The sequence below is a fragment of the Phodopus roborovskii genome, unplaced genomic scaffold, assembly GCF_943737965.1.
Source record: "Phodopus roborovskii unplaced genomic scaffold, PHOROB, whole genome shotgun sequence".
Taxonomy (NCBI): Eukaryota; Metazoa; Chordata; class Mammalia; order Rodentia; family Cricetidae; genus Phodopus; species Phodopus roborovskii.
Genome location: NW_026126000.1, coordinates 187,666 through 205,832, shown reverse-complemented (window position 1 = coordinate 205,832; position 18,167 = coordinate 187,666). Strand labels below are relative to the sequence as shown.

The window sequence follows — 18,167 nt, the reverse complement described above, 5'->3', positions numbered from 1 at the left end:
TTCCCTAGTCATTTTGGGGGGGCAGTTAATGATTCCTAGTTTTTGACTTGTATATAGAAATATGAAACTTGAAAAAACTGTGGACCAAGGCTAGAGCTTCCTTTTGTTTATGAGATTATATTTCCTTCCGAGCATATTTTCAAGGTTTCAGAAATATGTAGCCATACAGCCTGCAACATTTTGGAGTCACTAAGCCATTTTGGAGTGGCTAAGAAACAGAAAGCTCTATGAGGAGTTGAGGAGAGGGCATTAGTGTCACAGAGAAAGCTGAACACCAGTTGGAACATGCTTGTGATTTCTTAGGCTCTCTCATACTTAAAATTCAGTATGAACACCTTTACATTTGCTTGGTGGCCAAGATGAATTGTTTAATGTATCAGAATTTTGTTCTAATTACATTTTTTACTAAGCCATGGCTTAAAAAAGTCTCAGTTGAGGTTCATATCCTCTATACTCTAAGCAAATGTATTTTACTCTTTTCTGAACTCATAGCAATTACTTTGCATTTAGTTACATGTTAGCCTTGATAAATACTGCCTCAATTTTCTAATTTACTCAGGTACTGTGATTTAAAAGTTTCTGTATGCATCTATCATTGTGTCTTTCCACCTTCTTTAGGACATAGTTTTTATACCTTATTATTTTCTCTACAATTGTTGGAATCTTCCATTTCAGAACCCCAGTAGATGCGTTTTGGATGTGTCCAATGGTAATTCCCTTTAAAATGATCAGTGAATCTGAAATTATTTCAGGTACATCAGCAAATTTTTAAAAGACCATTCCAAATTTAGATTTGGAAATCTCTTATGATTAAATTCCATCCTTTGTAATGTACACTAATAACATTAATATAAATATTCTCTTTTTTGAGATATGGCTTCTCGGTGTTGCTCTGGAGGTACTGAAACTTGCTCTGTAGACCAGGCTGGTCTCAAACTCAAAGATGTGCCTGCCTCTTCCTCCCAGCTGGGATTAAAGGTATGTGCCAAGATGTCCAATGAGTATAATATTTTTAAAAGGAAGTAATGCTTATTTTTCTCTACATTTCTTAAACATTTCCTACCCCTCCTTGCCTCAGTCTATGATTGTGGCTATTCATTCAGGCATTTTCATTCACCCTTTGCTTTCTTGTATAGTTAAGAGTATGGCAAAATTACCTACCATGATTTCCTTAACTGTCTTTATACGTAAACATTTTCATTTTTATATCATGGACTTCATGATTATTCATACGGTATAATCACTTGGGAATATTATAAATACTTAAAATATTTTTATACAAGAAATTAATCATTTGTTTTGCTACTCAAACCATCTGTTCTTTCAGGTTTCTTCTTTGGTTATACTTTTGTCATCTAAAATCCCTATGCCTCAATGTTTATTCTCATTCTTCTGCATCTTTAATGTTTAGGATATTCACGAATCTACTTGAATTTCTCTTTGTAATGTCTTTAGAAGCCACTCACTCATTTAGGTGACCTTAGCATATAACTTAGTATAGGACCCTCTTTGTCTAAATATTAAGTTACTAATATAACCTAAATATTAGGCCGTACCTCATAATTACTCCCTCTGATATGCTAGTATTGCTGTTTGTGATAGTAATGATAATGAAGGTGCAGCACAAGAAGTTGTAATTTAAGAACTATTGTGTGCTAGGCATTGTGCCAGTGTATTTGGTGAAGAATATCTTATTTAATTCATACAACAATCTAATGCAATCGTGCTGATATTTCCATTTCAGATATTAAAATCCCATGCTTCAAAATAAGAAAGAATGCAAACCTGTGGTTTGGAATGTTTACATAAATATCTCCATGGTCTCATTGCCAACTTCCTGTATGAGTTACTTTTCTCAATGTTGTAACAAAATAGCTCACAGAAGCAATGAAGGAAGAAGTTTATTTTGGAAAACAACTCATGGTAATGCAGTTCATCATAGCATGGAAGGTATGGTGTTAGAAGGAGAGTAAGCTGGTTGTATTGTATCTAGAGCTAGGAAGCAGAAAGTGATGAATATTTGTGCTCAGCTCATTTTTCCTTTCAGTGTACTCAGTGTACCATCTTTATTTAGGACAGTTCTTCCCACTTCAGTTAACCTAATATGGATAATCCTTTGCATCTATGCCCAGAGATTTAGAATCTCAAGATTAATCATTGTAAGTCATCACTTTCTCTGCTTGACAACATAAACATTATCCTAGACTACAACCTTTCATCCTTTGTCCCCATAGGTTTATGGCCATCTCATAATACCAGAGGCTTTCAGAATAAGTTTAAAATTCCCCACAGTCTTTACCAGTTACAACATTGTTTAAAAATCTGAAGTCCATGACTACTTTAAAACTCAAAGCATTATCTTACCTCAAACTCAAGTAAAATCCTCCCAATACACAGTAGTACAGAATATATTCCCATTCAAAAAGGTCTGAATGGGATATTGAAAGGAATTACTCACTAAAATAAATCCAAAATCTAGCAGGGCAACAGCCTGGGGACCATGATGGAGTCATCTGGTTCCAAAGAATTCGAGTATCCTGATTCTTTCAGTTCAGCTGCCTTATCATATATAGGTATTATCTTAGACTGGCTCCATTCAGGCATTCAGCTTTACTCAGTGCCTCTCCTATTGTACTGGTCTTTGTTGAAATTTAGCCTGTGACTTAAAAGCCTTATCCAATGGACTTTCCAGGCTGCTTTACAGGGACACTCACTTTCCTACATACCAGCTAGCCTCCATAGATCAGTGTAAAACTGACTATATCCTACATCTTCCATCCCTATAAAAACAGTTCCTCGTGAAAGATGTCATCAAATTCCACTGCCATATAAGGATGTAGTGTGCCGCTTTAGACCCAATTGCATTAGCTTCTGTGTGCTGACCTTGGGGAAACTACCAAGTGGCTTTTTAAAATTCTTCTCTCAGATATTACATTCCAACTGCAGTTCCTCACCCCCACTCCCTCCAGTTCCCTGTCCCACCACACCTCTTCCCCAGATTCACTGCCTGCTATTTCCCTTCAGAAAAAAAAGAACTCCCAGGGATTATCAACCAAACATGGCGTAATAAGTTACAATAAGACTAGGAAGAAACCCTCCCATCAAGGCTGGACAAAGCAACCCAGTAGGAGGAAAAGGGTCCCAAAAGCAGGCAAGAGTCAGAGACAGACCCTACTCCCAATGTTAGGAGTCCCACAATAACACCAAGATGCACAACTGTCACATATTTACACAACTCCCCCCCCCCCACACACACACCTGCAGTAGCATTCTGAGTTTAGGCATTCTCCTTTCAAATTAGTTTTTATTTTTCCAAGATGGAGATATTTTATGGGGAGCAGGATTTTATTACCTTTGGGACACCCTTCCTGTTGTCTCAGTGCAAAATGCCAGGTGTATATTTAATGATGCTAATTTCTTTAAGAGTTATAGTTGTTTTCATATCTACCTTGTTTGTAAGATTAAACATTTTTACAATCTTTTCATCAACAGATAATCTTTTAAATATCTTTTTGCTTCTATTTTTGTCTGTGGTACTGGAAAAATGTACATGGCCTGCATATTACCATGTCTTGAAATATATCCACAAAGCAAATTAGTCTACTTCTCTTTTATTTGATCCTCTTAAGTTCTCAGGACACAGATAGAATGTACTAGATTCTATGCCAGAATATCATATAAATGACCTCTAGTCTAGATCCTGGAGCATTCCTCTCCCCTCTGAAACTTCTTAAGCTAAGCCTCCATTGTCCAAATTTCTCTCAGTGTTTTCATCTTTCTAATGCACACCATAATAATTTATTCAGTGGTTTGAAATATTAAACAACTTTTCTAGGCCAGAGTTCCTGATTCTTCCACATTTCTCCCACAATCTGTTTGCAAAGCTTTACAAAACACATGGTCAGTTTTATCACAATGATTTACTTCAAATCTGAGATGCACTTTGCTCACTTTTCTCAATTCTTTCTATACTTGGAGGCAGTAATTCTCAACCATCCTAATGCTGCAACCCTTTAATACAGTTCCTCATGTTGTGGTGACCCCCAACCATAAAATTATTTTGTTGCTATTTCATAACTGTGATTTTGCAACTGATAAGCAACTTCAGAGAAAGGGTCATTCAACCACCAAAGGGTTAACTTCTGCTTTAAGGTTAAGTCTAATCCTATTTCCTTATGAGATATTGTCTTAATAGGCCAACAAGCAATGAAGTTTCACTTTCTTCCATGTGTTGCCAGTTAGTTGGCATATCATACCACTTAATACAATGTGATGTATTGTTGATATGCATTATAGCATGTTGTGAACTAAGATAATTTAATTTAGTGAATTCCATCTTTGACACTATTTCTATCCCCTTTTTATTTTCCATTCTTCTGCCTTTTGCACCTCTATCTGATACTTTCATGTTCTGTAAATTTCTACCCAATTGCTGATATAGCTTATGTAGACTCTTAAGAAGAAGTAGCCTATTATTCACCAGCTTCACATAATGCTCTTGATCCAAACTTGACTACAGAGGTAAAATAATCTTTTATGGGAATATGCTACTAGAAACCCTGCATAGTGACCTGCATTTGAAACCAGTATCTGCTTTCATTGCTGAAATTTTAGGATAATTTGAGCACTGTTTATAATAGAGGGATAGAGAGGGTCTCAGAAAGTTTGGGGGTTATAAGTTGAGGCAGGTTGCTTGTCTTTGTACCCACCAAGACACACTATGCAAGTTACTTCCCACTCACCTTAGTTTACATTTGGATTTGGATGCAGTATTTTCAGCTTTTCCATGTGTACCGGCCTCTTGTTTCTGTCTTTTGAAGATAAACTTTCTTTATCAACATTCTTTTTAGATTACTTCTTTGAGGATTTCACACAATGTATTTGGATCATATTCACCTCCTTTGTCCTCCTACCTCCTCCCAGATCCACCCCCTTTCCCTACCTACCCAGCACTTTGTCTTCATTTTTACAATATCAATTGAGTCAATTTTTTATAACATACCTGCCTGGCATTTGGAATATTAGCATCTCAGTTTAAGTATCTAGTTTCCCCTTGTACTTTGTGATCTGGGGAAATTGGTATTTCAACCTTGAAAGCTGGAATACTATTTATGGATACTTGATGACAAGTAACTGTATAGAACAACATTAATCCCATGTACAGTCCTGCTTTTGAGTTGCTTCAGTCCATGGTATTTGGGTTCAGAATTGTATCTCATATGGGTAGTTCCTACAAAACTATTTCTGAATCTTCTGGATTTACAAATCATTTGGTGCCCAGCTGTTATGTTGCATGATTCATAGTTATGGGTGCCTTGCTTCAAACACTTGTCAGCAGTTTCTTCCCTGTGGTTGCCTTGTGATTCAATTGTTTTGGTGTGGTATGTAACTCCTCACATTCATTTGGGATCTGCTTCCCCCAACTTCTGTCACAGAACAAATGAGTCAGTATCTAATGGTGTTGGCTTCCAGTTTCCTCTGGTGGGTGGGTATGAGAGAAGATGGTGCTGCAAGCTCACTGCGGAGGTTGCTGTTGTGCTGCCAAAGTGCCCTGAGAATGGGACACATTCTCAGAATGAATATTCAGGAAGCATTCAGTATAGACAAGGCCAACGGAAAGGGCATCCTTGTTCAGTAGGTGGCAGTGTGGTCTGGTTTGAGGAAGCATAGCAAATTTATACAAGTGTTTAAAGTACTTTATCCTGATGCCTTTGACAGCTAGCTGATTTGAGTTTTTTTTTTTTTCCTGAGTGTTTTAGGACTTTTAGTCAAGTGCTCCTTAAAAATAATAATAAAAGTCTCATGTCTTTAGAAACTTCTTTCTTAGTACTGAGTTACTGAGTGATGTATTTTTGTGGCAAGTATCCTAATTTGAAGCTTTCAAAAGTTTGGTGACTAATTGATATTAGTTGGACACCTTGCCAGGTATGCAGTTCCCTGCCTTGGTGGAAGGAATTTTGGCCTTACCTACTGTGGGGGTTATTTTGCTGAGTTAATCAATAGGGAACAATCCTTTAGCTCCTAAATCTTAGTAGGTTCCTTTTCAGAGAGGAGGCTCCTAAGACCAGTGTGTTAGCTCTGTCAAGCTTCTTTTCAGACTTTGGGGAATAGTATATTTACCATGGCTGAGCTTGGCTTGCTGTAGTGAAATGCCCTCTGTCAAACAAATCACACACTCTGTCTCTGCACCTTGCACTATATTGCATAGCTCTTCTACAGAAGAGTGTCATTCTCAACATATGAGTAGAAATCATTGAAGAGTATTCCTTTTCAGTAAGAGGCCTACTTTCTGGCTTGCACAGGAAGAAAGAAAAGTTTCACTGGCTAGATAGTGTTATCCTTGGGAGAATTGTTGGCTGCTTGGTTCAAACTGATGAGGCTGAACAAAAGCTGAGTTTTACTGGCACCCATTTTCAATAAATTTTCAGAATTATAAACATTGTACCTTAAGGATGAATTTGCTTTGTTCATAGATACTGATTAAAATGCACACATATTTTTCCCATTGTCCCAGGGGTTCAAAGTAAAATATTAGTTAGTTGAGCAATGTTCTTTATCTTAGAAAGGATAAGGAGGCTATCCACAAATATACAACTGTCTGTCATTATTTATAGTAATCACATACTCTAGTTCATAAGACAGTTGAATTAGGTTGGGTTATTATTACCCAATTGTTCAACCTATCAATATATAATTTTGTTTTTATGTGTGCTTCTGTTTAAAGACACTTCATTTAACATATCTTGTTGTTTCATCAACATTGTACTCATAGCCAATTGCAACTTGCATGCCTGAATTATGGTTACCTGAACATATTTTGTCCACAAGGCATGACATTTTGCATTTAGAAACAGTAGTTTGCACTTCAACTCTATACTTGAGGGCTGTATAAAATATAGATTTTAAAAAAACTTACATAAGTGAAAATATGGCACTAACTACATAGCAAAAGGGCCCTTGTTTATAATGAGAGCTAAACCTAGAAGGTAGAACATTATTTTGTCCCACCTCACTTGATAGTGAGCACACCCGTGACTCAATTGTGTTTGTTGTGTTGAACTATGTATAGACATGTGATTGACTGAAAAGACTGTTCTTATTGGGGGAAATTGCAAATAAATCTTTGGAATGTAGGAAGTTTAACAAATTCAGAATTTGAGACTAATTAGAAATAATTGTATTTGCTTTATTTGGTGCCTATTTTAATGTTTTATTTTTATTATTTTAAATTATGTGTGCATTTGTATGTGCATGTAAGAGCAAGTGTTTGTAGAATCCAGAGGAAGGTGTTGGATCCCCTGGAAGTAGAGATACAGGTGGTTGTAAACCATCAGATGTGGGTTCTGAGAACCAAACACAGATCTGAAAGAACAGCATGTACTCTTAACCACTGAGTCATCCCTCCTACCCTAGTCATCTATATTTTTGTGTTTCAAATTCTTAATCTTATAAGGGTCTTCCATTATAGTCAGCCATACTGATAGGAACTGACTAGGAAGATGTGTCACAAGTTCTTGCATAGGGTATCAGAATTTTTCAAAACATATTAATCCAATGATTTTCAAATTCATTTGTCAGTGGTATACTATTTAACAATTCTGTGTACTAGTTAGGCTTGTAGATAGAGCTAAATTAGAAAAAAACAACTAAATCCTTCATTTAGAAATGCAGGTAAATGTTAGGAGCATTTTCCTGCCAGCCTGGTCCCACAGCTGCATCAGCCCCAATAACACACAGAAACACCATATTAATTATGAAACTTTTGGCTGGTTACTAGCATCTCTTATTGGCTAGCTCTGTCTTAAATATTAACTCATTTCTATCAATCTAAGTGTTTCCACATGGCTTGGACTACTTCTCTTGCTTCCTGAATTTTGACTCGTTTTTACTACATCTCCCAGAATCCTCCTTGTCTCCTAGTCCTGACTATCTTGATTTCCTATTGGCCAACAGGTACTCATTAACCAATAAGAGAAACATTTATAGAAGGACATCTCCCATCAGATAAATAGCCCCTTTACATAAAAGTATGTGTATTTTAAGATCAGCATTTGATTTAAGCTTAAAAAAAGTAAGGATTATAAACTGTGTTCCTTTTGATAACCTTTAGGAAGACTATAAGCTCTCTCTTCTATATTTGTAAAATCGTTGTCAATAAAGGAAAATAATTAAAGTATAAAATGTGCTATATTTTTCTATATAACCTCATTATTGGGCTTGACCACAATAAGCCTGAAAAAAAAAATAAAAAAAAATCTTTATCACTTTTAATTCGCAATAATTTATAATTTCTGTTCCTAAAACACTCATAGAATCTTATAACATTATTTCTTCTATTTGATTTCCTTTTGCCTAAATCAAGTTCTGTAGAAGTTATGAATTCACAGTTTCTTGCATTAATTGATTCACCTGATTTTAGTTAATATTTGTTGAGAACCTACTATATTTTTGGAATTATGGTAGAAATTAGAGGGACATGTGTAACTAAAAGACAGTATTTACAGATCTTTGTCTCTGTGATGCTTTTTGTTCATTCATGTTGAATGTCTTTAGTTTCTTGTATTTCTTTCACACAAGGAATGAATTGATGTTTTCCCCATAGCTTTGGTCACCTTCTGAATACAGCATCAGTTTTTTTTCCTCTAGAGATATGGCCCCCACATCACAAGTGACTGACAGATATTAAGAGCTATCTGAGTTTCAATAGCAGCTCTGTGCTCCTGAGCAATGTGTTTAGCCTCTTGGGATTCCTCTATAAAATGAGACAGATGGGATTTCCTGGGCTATGTGAAGATTAAAGAAGATAATGCTCATAAAAATCATACAGCTTAGTATCAGTATGTAAGTGTCTAATAAAGAGTAAACCATTATTCTAGTTATATTTATTAAACAGCATAAAATCACTCTGGGCATTTTGGCAGAGATATGTTTTGTTGTTACTGCCTTCTAAGGTTGTAATTGTCTCAAACCCCCAATTCATTTTCTATCTTCCAGGGAAATTACTTCTGTCTTCCAGAGATGTGCTTAAATGTCAAGCCTGTATCAACCTCTTTAAGACACATTTTGACCCATCTCTTTCTGTTTGCCTGGCTTGTATATCATCTTCCTGAGAGACGGATGTAATTTCAGTGTTGGTATCGATGTCCTTGACTTGACTTTTCTTTATCTCTGAATTTTCTATGAATATGGATATGTAACTAGTAGCCTCCCCAGGCTTTAGAATCTTCTCTATAGATGAACGGATTATAAATAAAACACATCAAGCAATAGGGGGCTATACTACCCATTCTATTTGTGCTTTGCTTCATTACACCTACTAAGCCAGATAAATCCATTTCTATAAGAAGATTGTTGAGGAAAATTGATCCCATCTCTTGGTATGATATATTTAGTGATGGTTTGGCTTCCTCAATCTGCTCCATCATTTTGTTTTAAGACTTTACCTGTATTAGTGTTTCTGAATGGACACACACAAACATATGTATAGTTTCCTTTTTCACCAATTTCTGGCAACATCAGGTGACAATTCAGAGAGAGAAATTATGACTGGGAATAAAGATAACGACAGTAAAGGAAAACTGTGACTTACATAAAGTATATAGATAAGTGTAGTAAGACCCAGCAGGTAGGTCTTTCTGTCAGTGTATTTGTACTAACATTAAATCAGGAATTTAGGAAGGTAGATTTGAAGATATGGGGTACTTGGTATGGTCCTTGGAAATTTTTTGTGTATTTATGTGGTCAATATTTAGCACTGTCTGTTGATGTCTATTGGTTTGTAAGTAGCTGACTTACTTGCAGACCCAAAATCACCACCATTAAATTTCCTTCTCTCCACCCCATGTACCACCAGTATCCATGACCACACATTGCTTAACAGGAATATGTTCAGGTAATGTAGGGGAATGGGAAATTTGAAGCTGTCTGGAGAAAATGAAGTAAGAAAAATCAGGCCAGGGGGGTGACATTATGACCTCAAAACAATGCTCATTAAATTTCTTAGGGCCTGTCTCTTCTTAGGCCTCAGAAAGACATATCACTGGTTTGAGATATAGGTTCTAAAATTCATTGTTAAGAAAATCTACAGGTTAATGCAGTTTGTGGAAGTCAGTTGCCCCTTATCATGTGATTGGAACACAAATTTCATCATCTGGTTAACTGACCAGTAATCAGTTCATGCTTGCTTAGTTGACCATAATGGAGAACCACAGATAAAGTTGTCATATTTATTTCTATAGAGAGGGACATTTTGATGTCACTGCATATCCCTCAATCTGAAAGACATTTTTTGAAAAGAGAATCTACTCAATTTGTCAGATATAATATAAGATACCTTATGTTTTTATTTGCTAAACATAGTCTTGTATTTGCATATAGTTTAAACTTGGATGTCTGAGTAGGATGGCCACATCACTGTGTATGAATCTCCTCACTCTATGGTCTCACGTTTTTGAGTTGCAATTTATAGGTGCATGTGTGATGATAACAGTACCGGTATTATATAATTACTGGGAGAATTGGACTAGAACTGATGTACAAAGTGTTTTTCACAGTACCTGGAAAAATTAAGTAGCTCAACAAATGTTAACAATTGATATTCATAGAAATACTAGCAATACCATAACACCAGAAGGATTTGATTGAAATGTAGGTAAAATATACGTATAATTTTGTGTTATTTACATATCATTGCATAACATATTGCTCCAAAACTAAGTGACAAAAAGCACATTTGTTTCTTCATTGCCTTTTTGTGTGCAAAGAATCTGAGCACAGTCTAGCTGATGCATTAGTACAGGGCCTCTACTAAGCTCTATTATGGAAAGGCCTGAAGAAGAAAGACTGGCTTCCAAATTTATGCTTGTGACTATGTCACTGTTATATTGATAGGTCTTGGATCCTTGCTGATTACTGAATGCCTGTCCATAGAATGGCTCACACCATGTCAGTTGAATTATCTGAGAGACACACGGAGAGTGCTAGCAAAGATAGATGCCACAGGGTTTTATAACCTAGCTAAAGCATCACATTTGTGATATTCTTCCCATTATAAGCAAGATGCCATAGGATAATTAGAATAAGTCATGAACACCAAGAAGCAGGGATCACTGGAAGACATCGCTGTAAACTACCTGGCAGGTAGGTGGCATTATGGCAGGGTTGTGTGAGTCTCCAAAGAACTCAAGAAACTAGTCACCAACACACCAAATAACACTACTTAAAATGGGGTACAGAACTGAAGAGAGAATTCTCAATAGAGGAAATCAAAAAGGCTGAAAGACACTTAAGAAAATGCTCCACATCCTTAGCTATCAGAGAAATGCAAATCAAAACAACTTTGAGATACCATCTTACTCCTGCCAGAATGGCTAAATTAGAAACACCTATGAGGACTCATGCTGGAGATGATGTGGATAAAGGGGAACACTCCTCCACTGCTTGTGGGAGTGCAAACATGTACAGCCATTTTGCAGATCAGTATGGTGGTTCCCCAGGAAAATGGCAATCAATCTACCATAGGACCCAGCAATCCTACTTTTAGGCATATACCCAAGTGATCTATATCTATGCAACAAAGATTTCTGTTCAACTATGTTCATAGCAGCATTATTTGTAATAGCAAAACCTGGAAGCAATATAGATGCCAGTCAACTGAAGAATGGATAAAGAAGAAGTAGCACATCTACACAATGGAATATTACTCTGCAGAAAACAAAAATGGAATCTTTAAAGTCTCAGAAAAATGGATTGAACTTGAAGAAACCATCCTGAATGAGGTAACCCAGTCACAAAAAGGGGAACATGGTATATACTCACTCATATATGGATTTTAGACCTAGAGCAAAGGATCACCAGCCTATAGTTCACACCACCAGAGCAACTAGGATACAAGGTATATTCTAAGAGATTCATACAAAGTCCCTCGCAGGAGGGGGAAGGGACAAGAACTCCTGAGCATATTGGGAGTGTGGGGGGCAGTGAGTGGTGAGGGGGCTAGAGGAAAGAGAAGCGGAGGAGAGGAAAGCACATGGGACTAGGAAGATTGAGTCAGGGGAGGAATAGACAAGAGGGAGAGACAGAGAGAGAGACCATAAAAGAGGGAGCCATTATAGGTGTGAAGAGAAAACTGACTCTAAAGAAATGTCCAGAGACCGACAAGACTGACCCCAACTAACAATCTGAGCAGCAGTGGAAAGGCTACCATAAATGCCCTTCCCTTATAATGAGATTGATGACTAACTTGTCCACCATCATAGAGCCCTCATCTAGTAGCTGATGGAAACAGAAGCAGACACCCACAGCTAAACACTGAGTCAAACTGGAATCCAAATTCATAGAGGGAGGACAAGACCAGGATACAGAATCACATAGAAACAGCAGATCTGAACAAGGAGGAGCTAATGGGCCTCCAGACTGATAGCTGAGAATCCAGCATCGGACCAACTCAGTCTCCCTGAACATGGGTCTCAGCTAGAAGGCCTGGGCAGTCTAAGGGGCCTCATACATGTATCCCTGGTGCATGAAAGGACTTTGGGAGCCTATTCCCTAAGGAGGGATACTCCCTTAACCTAGACGCAGGAGGGAGGGCCTAGTCCCTAGTCCAAATGACTAGACAGATTTAGATAACCCCTCCAGCAAGTCATCACTCTACATGTAGAGTTGGAGGAAAGGGATGGGAGTATATTTGGGGGGCTTGGGTGGGTGGAAGAGAAGGAGGGATGGAGGGATGGAGAGGGAATTGAGATGGATATGTAAAATAAGAAAAATAAATAAGTAAATGAATAAATAAAAGAAAACAGAAAAATATGACTCAAAATGTAAGTTTATTTTAGACACTTTCAAAATTTAATGCATGTAATAAATAAATAAATAAAGAAAGAAAGAAAGAAAGAAAGTAAGAAAGAAAGAAAGAAAGAACTTGGTTTCCCCACACTCACATAAAATCTGATGTGATGCCACCTACAATTCCAGCACTCAAAAGGCAGAGAGAGAGATTCCTGAGGTTCTTTGTCCAGGGATTCTAGTTAATTGGTAAGGATTAGGCTCTGTGAGAGACCCTGTTTCAACAAACAAGATAAAGACTAATATAGGAAGACACCCTTTGTTTGGCCAACATCCACTCATGCATAAGTACTGTACATGAGCATTCACATGCACATATGCATGCGCCCCTCTCTCTACACACATAGACACACACAGGGGGGGGGGAGAACATAACATTTCTTCAGACTCTTATGGAATACATAATACATTACCATTACATATATTCCTCCTAGCTAATATCAGAACAACAGAACTTATTTTTCCTTTCTCATAATAACTTCATATTTGTTAACACCACTTTATGTATGCCTTCGCTTTATTTTACCCAGGTTTGTTTGTTTGTTTGTTTGTTTGTTTTTTCAAGACAGGGTTTCTCTGTGTAGTTTTGGAGTGTGTCCTGGCACTCACTCTGTAGCCCAAGCTGGGCTCGAACTTACAAAGTTCTTCCTGCCACTGCCTCCCATGTGCTGAGATTAAAGGTGTGTGCCACCACCCTGCAGAGAGTTTTAAACCCAGTTCTGTACTTTATTTGGGGTCTTGAACAATTAACTTAACTTGGCCACATTTTGTTTTCTAATATTTAAAATGGAAATAACAGTAATTCCTTCCTAATGTACTTCATATTCTTATATTAAATCAATTTATAAATGCAAGTTTATTCCGCTCAGCATAAAGTGCTAAGGGAATAGGAGGTATTTTGTATGGCTTTTCCTGTCTCAAATTGTGTCTTTGAATTTTTGTTTTGGACAGGTCTCATGTAGCCTGGGCTAGACTTAACCTTGCTAGGTAGGTGAGGAGTAATGTAGATGATGTCTCTGCCTCTACCTCCTGGGTGCTGGAATTACAGGTATGCACCATCATGCCAGTTTTATGTCATGCTGGTGATTGAATTCAGGATTTCTTTCATGCTAGGTAAGCATTTTACAACTGAGATATATCACCATATTTCAAATTATTTTCTATTAACAGGATGTCATTAATCAGGATATGATTATCATGAAGGTATTATAAACAGAAATATCAAGAACTTGAGATTTCTCACTAGGCTACCTTTTCTTGCAACTGGAAATGTATAAGGACAAACAAGCAAGAGACCTAGTTCCTAGGTTATGAAAAAACTTGGTACCTAATAGGAACCCTGTAGACTAATAAGATTTAAATTGGAAATAAGAACTGTCCATTTCAGAACTATCATGGAAACCAAGAACAGGCAGAGTAAGCAAAGCCAAGAAGAGATTAGAGTGATGTTTAAGGTAAATAATTGTAAACCAAGAGCAGAAATAAGGTTGTGAAATGACTTAACAGCAAGAACACATACTGTTCTTGCAAAGCACCAGAATTTGTTTCTAAGCACCCATGTTAGGTAGCTCACAATGGGCTGCATCTTCAGCTCTATGACATCTAATGCCATCTTCTGGTATCCATAGGTTCCTGCTCTTGCATCTGTATACCACACAGAGGCATACACGGACTTTTAAAAGATTTTAGCAGCTGAAGACATTATTAAAAAGTACCTGTGGAGCAGAAATGGGATGGGATGGGAGTTGGGGGGCAGGGGAGGAAGGGAGGGTGAGGGAACTGGGATTGACATGTAAAACAAACTTGTTTCAAATTCAAATAAAAAAAAAGATATCTTTGGTAAAAAAAAAATGTGGTGAATTTCAAATAATAACAAACCAGGTATTTGCAACCTTATGCAATTTAAGCACAATCCAGGGTTTCATTGTCTGTAGGGGAATTATTTTGATATGCATAAGAATTAAGAGGATATTGGCTTTCTAAGTTATGGAGTGTAGGCTTCTGATTATAATTTCCAAATCGTAAAGGCATCTTACTTGGATCATCTTGGAGAAGGGGAGAGGATAAAAATGTCATGATATCTCATATCTGTGTATTTTTAGTTCCCTTTGCCTGAGATGCCCTCCTTGTCTTCCTCTGCCAAACTGCTCCCAAATTCAACTTACAGTCCTAGTATATTTTTCTAATTTCCTAGACAAATTCTTCAAAAACTCTTGTGGATTTCATGTATGGCTCAGTGGGAATGCACTTGTCTAGCATGTGCTATGCTCAGCATTACAAAAATAATACAAGAAGATATATAAAACAGTTCTGTGCTCACCCTATGTCTGATTAACTTAAAATGTTCATGTTCATTTTTATCTTAATTTCAGGAATTATTTTGCTACAAGGAACAGTGTTTCTCTTACAGATAAATCTTACATAAAATAAAGTCATATAATGGTACAGAAATATAACTTGATATGTACCCACCAGATTTATAAGTGATGGGAATCTAGATTTGAAATGCCATCTGGGTGTGAACAGCTTCTCTCTTGTCTTGTATGCTGTGGTGGTTTGAATATTATGGCCCCAATAGACTCTTATGTTTGAATGCTTGACCTATATAGAATGGGACTATTAGGGGATGTGGCATTGTTGGAGTAGGGGTGGCCTTGTTGGAGTAAGTGTGTCACTGTGGGGGCAGGCTTTGAGTACTCATATACTTCAGCTATATTTCTCTTTTAGACTGATGCACTCTTGTGTAGATCTGTGTGGCCTTGGTCTCACAGAGATCAGTCTACCTCTTAATCCTGAGTCCTAGAATTAAAGGTGTGTACCACCACCTCCTAGCTTCTGGCTGCTGGGATTAAAGGTGTGTGCCTGGCTTCTAAGGCCTGTGGCTGACTTTGCTTTCTGAATTATCAGGCAAGATTTAATAAATCATAAATAATATAACACCACAGACAAGCATCAATTCTATGATAGCTAACCTGAAAAGTTTTGGTAACTAGGAGTATGGCATATCAGAGTCATGTGACTTTTTCCATCCTTCCTTCCATTTCATTTCCTTTCTCATTCTCTCTCTCTCTCTCTCTCTCTCTCTCTCTCTCTCTCTCTCTCTCTTATCTCTCAAGAACATCTATACTGATTTCCACAGGGATTGTTTTATTTTACATTACCCAAATAGTGTTTAAATGTTCCTGTTTCCCTACATCTTCAACAATTATTTTCTCTGTTTTTAAATATTTAATCAAAATTTTATTTTATGTTCAGGGTTTGTTTGTCTACATGTATATTGTTGTGTCACCAACATGCCTGCTGCCATCTGCAACTGGAGTTACAGACAGTAGAAAGCTGCATTGTACACACTGGGAACTGAACCAGATTCTCCAGAAGAGCAGCCAATGCTCTTAACTATGGGGCAGTCTCTATAACCTCTTGCTTATATTTTTATTTTGTTTCATTTAATTTTATTGTTGTTGTCAACTATTCTGACAGTAATCAAAGGCAGCATTCAAAAGAGATATCTGCACACACTGAACACATAAAGTGATTGTGATACTATTCAAAGTAGCAAAGTTATTAAATCAGCCTATGTACCCATTAATTGATAAATGGATAAAGAAAGGGTAACATATACACAACTATGTATTAGTCAATCCTTAAGAGAAACCAAAGTATCATTTGTAGGAAAAATGGGTGGAAGGAGCTTCCTTATCACACACACTCTTCCTCCTTCTACCTTATGTCTCTTTTTAGAGTAAATCTATGAAATAAAGCATATAAGACTAGCATTTCTGAATCCTTCTTATTTTAGTTATATGCCATGTAGTTCCATAATAGACACCTGGTGGCTTATATTAGGTGGTCAATAAATATACAAATGGGTTTCAGAACTCAAGTGACACGGGATGGTTTCATAGTATGCACAGAAAATAAAGATTAGACTATAGAACTTGGAGAATATAGTCATAATGAATACCAGTATGTGAACTTTCCAGGTGTGGATCACACATAAATGGGTCATTGATAAAAACTAATCACATCAACCCATGACAAAATGCAAATTGTTACACAGGCAATAGATCTACCCAGAATTACCCAAACATAATATAGTTTTAAATGTATGAAATATGGACTTGGACTTGTTGGCTTGAGTTCAGCCATCTTATGTCCTTAAACAAATAATTTACTCTGGCTTATTTCCCTATATGCAAATAGGAATCATTCAAAATAACTGGAATCATTCTTTCTTTAGTGAACCAATATGTGATTATTAGCATACTCAAAATTCCTCCCTACTACTTCTGGTGAGACTATCTCTTCCAGATGCTCTCTAATTATGTCCTGTCAACTAATTGTTGACTCACCCTTCTGATCCAAGCTTAACTTTACTTAATTAATGCAAATGTAAACTTTGGGCTCACAGTGTGAGCAAATATCACCCAACAACACATATAGTTATATTTATAAGTGTATGTGGTAATAATTAAAAAATGGAGTAATAAATTTGAGAAGGGGGCATCCAAGTGGGCATGTCAACTGATGTTGTCATTTTCTTTTCAGATCTTGTTTAGTTCACTATATTTTTGCTATCACATAAACCCTGAATGACAAACAGATTAAAGGCATCACATACATGCAGCTGCCCTGTTATATGAAGAAGACACTATCCCACAGCAGATGCCATGATCATCTGACTTTATATAATGTTTTCACTTCCTCTTCCATGATGTTTCCTATAGGGGCTGTATTGTAGATATATGTCTTGTGGCTTGACACCCTACAATAAGTTGTTCTCTGCATTTTGAGCACCTGTGGATTTCTGCCCTGGTCTTCTGCTGCTGTGAAACCTCTTTTACAAGTGATGAGAGATACAATTTTTTTATGGGGATAAGAATAAGTATTTAGAATACATGAAGAAATTATACAGGTTTAGTGAAATGGCAGTAGTAGGTTCTCTTGAGTTACAGGAAGTGGGCTAGGTTTAAAGTGTCAGAAAAGAATTCCCTCCTAATGAGTGCATATTACATCCAATTAGATGATTTTTGCTTACCCTCACCATAGTTATAAATGCTCCTATTACAATTCTTGGAATATCATGCCATTCTGGTCATTGTTATGGTTTCCAGGCATTACCATTGGTTAGGACTGCTAACTGATTTTCTATTTTGACAGCTTTCATAGCACCTCAGGAAGAAGTGCCGGCTTTATTCCTCCAAGTCCTGTGTCTGAAGTGTGTGATGTCTTCAGCAACTAGGTATGAATTTCAATTTTTTGTACATAATCAAGTACAAGGATAATGGCTTACATTGCTTTGAAGATCTCTTCAACTCCCCTAA

General features: G+C 36.9%; 1 pseudogene; it reads left to right on the top strand.

The window, feature by feature from the left end:
• The first annotated feature begins 11,084 nt into the window (after positions 1–11,084).
• LOC127218254 (transcription factor Sp3-like) overlaps positions 11,085–18,167 on the top strand; it is a 137,722-nt pseudogene continuing 130,639 nt past the window's right edge.